Below are 9,469 nucleotides of genomic sequence, written 5' to 3' on the forward strand. Positions count from 1 at the left end.
TTGAGACTGCAGAACCTGGTTTGAATCTAGGCAATAAAGCTACAAAATTTCTCCAGGTGGAGTTCCAATAGACAGTCACTATCTCAATTTCTGTCAGCTAGTTGGAAGGCTACAACATTACCATATATCTCTGTTCAGAGCCAGGTGGAATCTAAGATTCTTTTTCGGGTCAGGGTTACAAGCTACTAACCCAGCCCAATTCCAAGTATATGGGTCTGCAGATCTTCCTTTGGGTTTACCACAATAGCCCTAAAGCCTAATTTCAAACCCAAGAGTTGAGTCCACAATCCCAGTCCAACCTTGTTTCATTGGTCCTACTCTGCTCACTTGCCTGTAGATTTTTTTCCCCCTAGACTTCTCCATTACTAATTAGTTTGTTGTTTTCCTTAGATATTTTAAGGAGCAGCTGTGGGAGAAACTTGATTGTATTGCAACCTCCAATTCCAGAATCTTTGCTGGTTTCTGTGTTTGTCATTCTTTTTTGAGAATTCCCATGCCTAGAACCTATTTTAGCTCTTTTGCTAATCAGCCATATCCAGTTGGCATAGTATAAAGTTTTTCAAATCAATTGTCTTTCTTTTTGATAATCTTGAATTCCCCCTATGGAAAAGACCACAGAATGACTTAATATTTGGAGTGAGGTGAGTAAATTCCTTTCAATTTCCATCATGCCCCTGGCAACTAAATTTTCTTGGAACTGCAGCTGGCAACATTGGAAGGGAGTACAAAGGATGTGTCCTATATTTGTAGGATCATAGATTTAGAATGTTCAGAGATCTTAGATTCCAACCTTTTAATTTTACAGATGAATAAACTGAGATCCATAGAAATTATATAACTTGTCACTAGTAACCTGGGGCTGCTACAGCAACAATCAGACCACTGCCCTCTTTGTATCTGCTTTTTTGTAAGACTAGCTAAGTTTCATTCTAGAAAGAAAATGTTTTTATTAAAAGGAAACGCCTTTCTAACAGGTACTTAATACATTTTAGCTAGACTGAATTAGGTTGAACTGAACTTTTTTCTTTTGTTTCTACAAAGAAAGTTGCTTAGATTTGTTGATTCAAGATAATTTGAAATTTAGCAACGAAACTCTTTTAAGATATGTTACACCAAGTCCTTTTCTTATGGGTGAAAGAGGATATTCTTTCTGTGGAAGAGCTCTTTTTTTTCCTCCTTTTTTTCACCATACGATAATGTCCAATATCTTTCAGCCCTCAATTCTTTGTTATGAAAAATTGCTCTTATATTTTTGTTTATAGAAGTGCTTTCATTCTGTCTTTGGGCTTTTTTGGAATATGTGCCAAATAGTTGTATCACTGGGTCGAAGATTATGCACAGTTTAATGATACTTTGGGATATGGTTCCAAATTGCTTTCCAGTATTTGAAGATACTTCATTTCATCCATACTAGGTCTCCAAACAAATACATATATATATATTGTATTTATATGCACACATATATGTATATATACATATATGTTTGCATACAAAAGGTCAAGATGAGATTACAGTTATTTGGATTAACTGACAGGAAAAAAGAGGAGAGTAAGATAAAATCTAGGAGTGTTAGCTACTGCTCTTCATCTCTTATGAAGAACTGACTGAATAAGAGCAAATGGTGCATATAGCACAGCATAAATATTTAGCTTAGACTTTCAGAAGAACTTTCTGACATTGACAATTGTTAGACCTTGGACTAGAACACACAAGGAGTCTATGGAAATCTTCTCTGGAAAAATTACAAAAAGGGCAAGGGATAGGACTAGAGTCTAATCTAAGTGTAAATAATAAAGTGGAAGGAGCAAAAAGACCTTTCATGGACCTTTCTAATGCTGTTACTTTCAAATAAACAAAATAAAACAGAAAGCGCAGGGAAATTTTGCTTTCTGGAATGGTTGTAGCAAGTGGATTAGTGTCTGTCCTCCCACAGACATTCCAACAATCTCCATTTTCAACTTTTGTTATTTCTTAATTTATGGGTGTGTAGTAGAACTTCAGAGTTTTGATTTAATTTCTGTTGCTAGTTATTTGAAACTTCTAAAAAAAAAAATGGATGTTGATAGCTTGCATTTATTCATTTGAAATTTGACTTTCTATCCTTTGACTATTTCCCTACTAGTAAATAGCTCTTGTTCTTACTCATCTTTATCAATTCCATACAAAATTAAGATAACAGAGAGTTCTTTCACAAAGATTTTTCCCAAGGACCACATATGCAAAAATGTTTGTGGCAGCCCTTTCTTTTTGTAGTAGCAAGGAACTGGAAACTGAGTAGATGCCCCATCAGTTGGGGAATGAATGAATAAGTTATAGTATATGAATGTTATGGAATATTATTGTTCTATCAGAAGCAATCAGCAAGTTGATTTCAGAAAGGCCTGGAGAGACTTACACGAACTGATGAAATGAAAAGAATAGAACCAAAAATCAGGTTAGCAACAACAAGATTATGTGATGATCAACTCTGATGGACATAGCTTTTTTCAATAATGAGGTAATTCAGGACAGTTCCAGTAGACTTATGATATAGAAAGCCATCTGCATCCAGAAAGAGGACTGGGAACTGAATATGGATCACAACATAGTATTTTCACCTTTTTTGTTGTTTGCTTTTTTTCTTTTTCATTTTTTCCCTTCTTGATATAATTTTTCTTGTGTGACATGGTAAATGTGGAAATATATATAGAAAAATTGTACATGAACAAGAGAACTGTATGGTTCTGCACGCATATATTGTATCTAGGATATACTATAACATATTTAACATGTATAAGACTGCCTGCCAGATAGGGGAGGGGGTGGAGGGAGGGAAGAGAAAAGTCTTAACAGAAGTGAGTGCAAGGGATAATGTTGTAAAAAAATTACCTATGCATATGTTCTGTCAATAAAAAGTTATAATTTTAAAAAAAGAAAAATTGAACATTTATAACATTTATTGGATTAGTTGCTGTCTAGGGAAGGGGGATGGGAGGAAGAAAGGGAAAAAATTTGGAGCACAAGGTTTTGCAAGGGTGAATGCTGAAAACTATCTTTGCATGCATTTTCAAAACAAAAGGCGATTTTTAAAAAATCTTTTTCAGTTTGATTCTTTCCCTTCTGATTCTAACTACATTAATTTTGCTTGTGCAAAAGCTTTTCAATTTTATATAATCAAAATTGAACATTTTTTCTTTTGTGGCCATTTCTGTTTGATTAGTTAAAAATTCTTCCCCCACTCAACATAGTTGTGAAAAGTATCTTCTTCCCTTCTCCCCTAAATTTTTATGGTATGATATTTAATACATAGGTCATGTATACATTAGAAACTCATTGTAATGTACGGTACAAACCAATGATCCAACATTTAATTTTTGTCAAATAGTGGAATGAATTAGACTTTTCTTATTGAATTGCTGTGATTTAAATCCCCACATCTAGAACAGGGAGTAGATAGAAGCAGGGCTAATCTTAGAGTATATGGACAACTGGGCATTTTTGCAGGGTAAAGAGTGGGGATTGTCTACATAAATAATTTGGTTAGAAAAGTAATGAGCTCATGTGAGATATGCTCAATTATCAATATAGATTAAAAATAGTTGTCTTATAATATTAATCTTTTTACAAGATGTATTGGGATTTAAAACGCTAAACTATACAGAGACAAAATGATTGTCTAATAGATTTCTATTGTAGTTCAGTAGATCAAGTGCATTATAATATCATGCAGCTTACTTTAAATCCACCCCACCCAATCTCCCAGCTATTTGAAATAGGAATGGTTCCAGGAAAAGTTTACACCCATAACAACTCCCCTTACTATTAAGCTACTACAGTTAGCTTTGACATGCCACAAATATCTACATACCACCATTTCAATATTCTACAAATACCCTTATTGACAGAAAGTGTTTATAATACTATTTGCAATTGATTCCTCAAAATTCTATTACCTTGAATAGCTTGTATCACTCCCCAATAATATACATTCCAAGAAAAACTGAAAATACTGCCCTTCTTGCATGTATCAAAGAATAAAACACATTGAATAAAAACATTTTTGTACATCAGAACTCTGTTTTGGTACATTTCAAATGAAAAAATAAATAAAAGACTTTATAGAAGAACCTAAAAGTAATATTCATTTTTAGAAAATAGATAACTCAAAAGAATTTTTTTGTTGTTGTACCTCACACTAAAGTTTACATTGTTATTTTAAAATATTATTTGTTCTGTTATCAATAGAAACAAATTAGATAGAGAATAAAATGCTGACATTATCTTTATATTTCATAATGTCCTGTTTTTTGAAATCTCAGCTATAATGCTATATTTCTTGAAATTAAAATAATAATCACTTTGTATTAAATGCACAAAATTAAAATAAGGAGAAAATTAATTTTAGTGGAACTTAAGTTTTAATTGTTGATACAAGCTTATAACACTATTTTCATATTTAAAATATTATTATACCTTGTTTTGTTTGTGTTAAACATACATGCAAATATGAAAAATATAAAATTAAAATATTCTTTTTGTTGCTCAGTCCTTTCAGTCCTGTCACTTTGCATAGCCCTCCCTCAGTTAAATCCAATTTATTTGCACGTTATGGCATTGCCTTTATGGTTCTCTTCCGGAATGAAGGACAAACTCATTTTAGAAAAAGAAATTGAACAAGCTATTAATCAACACCCTAAGAAAAAATCTTCAGGGCCAGATGTATTTGCATGTGAATTCTACCAAATATTTAAAGAACAATTGATTCCAATACTATGCAGAATGAAAGACAAACAACAATATTCTGATTCTTCATGACCTCATTTGGAGTTTTCTTGATAAAGATACTTTAGTGATTTGCCATTTCCTTTTCCATCTCACTTCACAGATGAGGAAACTGAGGCAAACAGGGTTAAGTGACTTACTTGCTCAGGGTCAGACAGCCAACAAGTATCTGAAGCCAGATTTGAATTCAGGAATATAAATCTTCCTGCCTTTAGATTCTGTACAAACTCTCCAAAATACTACTTCTGTTACAAAATTAACATCCTATCCAATATGATGAACTAGCTTATATGCGTGTTTTGTTGGCTTCCATCAATCTGTCCCTTCTTTAAATAGGAAAAATTTTAAATTTAAACTTATTGCAATTATATTCATAATATCAATGACTATAATATATTTTAAAGCAAATTGAATAATAACAGTTTTTTTAGTGAATTACTAAGTATTTAAGTAAAGCATTCAAAATTCTGAAGCAGCCCATGTGGGATGTATTAGAAATTCTAGGAAACAAATACAGTTAAGGGAACAGGGACCTTCAAAGGATATGAATAGACAATTTTCAGATGATGAAATTGAAACTATTTCCACTCATATGAAAGAGTATTCCAAATCACTATTGATCAGAGAAAGGCAAATTAAGATAACTCTGAGATACCACTGCACACCTGTCAGATTGGCTAAGATGACAGGAAAAAATAATGATGAATGTTGGAGGGGATGAGGGAAAACTGGGACACCAGTACACTGTTGGTGGAGTTGTGAACGAATCCAACCATTCTAAAAAAGAGAGCAATCTGGAATTATGCCCTAAAAGTTATCAAACTGTACATACCCTTTGATCCAACAGTGTTACTACTGGGAAAGGGACCAATATATGCCAAAATGTTTGTGGCAGTCCTGTTTGTAGTGGCTAGAAACTGGAAAATGAATGGATGCCCATCAATTGGAGAATGGTTGGGTAAATTGTAGTATGTGAATGTTATGGAATATTATTTTTCTATAAGAAATGACCAGCAGGATGAATACAGAGAGGCTTGGAGAGACTTACATGAACTGATGCCAAGTGAAATGAGCAGAAGCAGGAGATCATTATATACGTCAACAACAATACTATATGAAGATGTATTCTGATGGAAGTAGATTTCTTCGACAAAGAGAAGATCCAATTCAGTTCCAATTGATCAATGATGGACAGAAGCAGCTACACCCAAAGAAAGAACACTGGGAAATGAATGTAAACTGTTAGCTTTTTTATTTTTCTTCCCAAGTTATTTTTACCTTGTGAATCCAATTCTTCCTGTGCAACAAGAGAACTGTTTGGTTCTGCAAACATATATTGTATCTAGGATATACTGTGACATATTTAACATGTATAGGACTGCTTGCCATCTGGGGGAGGGGGTAGAGAGAGGGAGGGGAAAAGTCAGAACAGAAGTGAGTACAAGAAATAATGTTGTAAAAAATTACCCAGGCATGGGTTCTGTCAATAAAAAAGCTATAATTATTAAATAAATTTTAAAAAGGGAACAGGGACCTTATGATATATTTTGCTAGATTTTCTGCAAATCTCATAGTGCTAAACAATTGGTAGTCAAATGTGAAGACCGAGTTAGCACCCTGGGTACCTTAGAATCAGCCGAAGTCTGGATAAGCAAAAGTCCTTGCTCTTTATTCTTGGTCTTTAGAGATAGAAGTGAACAGGATGGACACAGGATCTCCACGACCTTTCTTCTCTTCTTCTACCTGACTCTGGCTTGTCTTTCTCCACCCCACTAATCCTTTCCAATTCTCTGTATACACCAAAAAATTGAGCCAGCATAGAATAGTGAGAAGGGCCATTTTCCAAGCAAATGCTAATAGAGTATTGTCCAATCAGTAATTATCCTTAAGTGCTCGGTTGTCCAACCTCAGTGCATCAACTCAAAGTTTCAGCCCTTTACACCCAGTAAATCTCTTCCATTTAATAAATTATTAAATACACTCTAATCTCTATCTTGTCTCAGTTTCTTCAGCATTACAAAAAATCCTTTCCTAAATCTCCCAGTGGTTAGCAAATATTCCAAATTACTGAGTATTTACTCTGTATATAACATGTATTTACTTATCTATGATTTTATTGCCTTCCCCTAATAAAATGTCATCTGCTCCTTGAGGATAGGGATTGTTCATTTTTGTATTAATATATCCAGGATCTGGCACAATATGTGACACATAGAAAGCCTGAAAGATAAAGATACAATCCCTGTCCTCATGGAGTATACAAGTATGACATATAATGATGAGTTAGAGCAATTTCCAGTGGCTGTGAGAGAGAATCACTAAATTTTTAGTAAGAATATTCCTCAGAAATCATCAAACAGCTGTATCTACACATTATCGGTTCCCAGAGTGAATTACAAAGGGGGATTCAAACCAGATTAAAATGTAATTGGAAAATGTTTAGCAAAATAAAAATACAATAAAACATAATTTTAATTTGTGGTTTTCTAAATCAATATGCAACCCAGAGGGATCAGTTTCTATTTGAGTTTTTATACCATTGATCTGGAAAGTGATGGAGAAAACATCAATACTGCAGATTGACCTTGGTTGTTAAACATTTACCAACACAGCCTTGCAAGTACGGAGATAACTATAATGTAGGGTAGATTTAGACAAGTGCGAGATGGAAATACAAAGAGCTCAATAAAAACTTAGATGGGAAAGAATGTATAGCTCTGAGGATCAGGGAAGAGGTGGCTCCTAAGCTACACTTTGGGGAAGTGGGAAGTTTCTGATGGGCTTGAGATGAAGAGGAAGTGAATGCATTACAGACTGGAGGACAGTCTACACAAATGCCCAGAGACAGGAAATATCTCTTAGCATAGGTAACCAGTCCAGTCTGGTTGGAGTATAATAACTGTATAAAACTAGCTATGTAAACAAAATGTAATAAAACACAATTTCAAATAAAGTATGGAATGAAACAGCAACACCAAAGAAACTATATAAAAAGTTGCAAAAATTAGGAGGCAGTTGTGGCAAAATAAATACAAAATTGACTTCTACCCAGGATAAGTCTTTGGGAACATCAGAATTTGGCTCAAGTCTCTCAAAAGTTCTGTTCACCTTCAAGTTCTGAAGCTAAGAAAACATTCACCCCAAAACAGATTAAAAACAGTAAAAACACAGAAAAGCACAGTTTAAAAAAAAGTCCTTTTCTAGTAAGCTCCTTTCCTTTCTGAAGTTGTGAGGTCCTCATAAATTCACAGACCCACTAGTGAATAGAATTGAGTGACTTCATGAGGAAGTAGTGTTTTCCCTCCTGCCTCTTTAGGTCTACACCATCCCCTTTCACTGCTGTTCTACAGTTCTATCAGTTCTTGGCTGATGGCTCTAGCTGCAGTCTCTCAGCCTGGCTCCTACCGGTAGACTTGCCCCTTTGCTTTTAGGAGCTCCTGATTCCATTGAAACTTCTTCCCTACTTGGTAACATGGAAACTTTCCCTAGTTGACCAGGTTCCATGAATCCTTGCTGACTTAGCTGCCAGTCTGACTCCCTCAGGCTCCTTCCTGTACATATCTTCATGAGGCCTGCCTTACATTGTCAATTCTTTCACTTCAAACAAATAGTCTGGAGTGTTTAAAGATATATTAGACTGGCCAGTGAAATTTGTTAGAAGCAATTTTCATTGAACTTGGAAATGGAAAGACTAGGTTCAAATTCAACCTTAGACATTTAGTAGTTGTATGAGCCTAGGTGACTCATTCTTTTTCAACCTCAAATGTAAAATAGGACTAACAATAATGTCTACAAGCACATGGTTTTTGTGAGGATCAGATATACATATATATATATATATTGGCCTAGGCAATTGGGGTTAAGTGCTCAGGGTCACACATTAGGAAGCTTTAAGTTTCTGAGGTCAGATTTGAACTCAGGTCCTCCTGATTTCAGGGCCTATACTCCATCCACTATCCCTTACAGTATTTTGCAAACCTTAAGTGCTCTACACACATCAATTAGTGACAGTAATATTATTAAAGATGAATACTGGTCATTGTTCAGTCCCCAGTTCTGGTGAGTCCTTCAAATATTTGCCCCACCAATTCACACTCACTGTCCTTTGCTGGCTTATCTAAATTATGATCATTTTCTGTACACATGGGTGGGTGTATGTGCCAGAAATAAGTACAAACCCAGCAGCTTGAATTTTAGGCAATTTGGACTCTATCCGAAGAAGATCTAGTAGCAAAAGGTAGAAGTAGTAGTAATATAAATGTTCTTTTTTTTTCTTTATGCCTTTCCAGGGAAACTATAATAAATAATCATGATATCCAAGCCAAACACATCCGAAAGAACCACCAGGAATCCCAAATGTGCAAATGGGCCAATGTTCTTTTGCAGAACATGTCCATATGGGAGGAAGAAAACAACAGAAGTGGTTACAGGACTTTCCTATGAATGGGAGCCGCCAATTTAGGCTCTGGAGAAGTTATTCCAGGAGCCAAATATCATCATTTGTTTTCCACACATTGATTAAAACAAATATTTTTTCAGTTACCATAGCTTTTTGATCTATTTTTGCATGGCTTTTTCATCCCTGCTGGCGTTCAGAATTCTACCTTCTCTGCCTGGTACTAAGGGAAAATTAGCATAAGACTCTTTCTTGATCTGAAATTTAAAGGCTGATGAAGAATAATTGAGTCTCTGGATCAACCCCATCCCA

Source organism: Sarcophilus harrisii, chromosome 3, assembly GCF_902635505.1.
Source record: "Sarcophilus harrisii chromosome 3, mSarHar1.11, whole genome shotgun sequence".
NCBI classification, from domain to species: domain Eukaryota; kingdom Metazoa; phylum Chordata; class Mammalia; order Dasyuromorphia; family Dasyuridae; genus Sarcophilus; species Sarcophilus harrisii.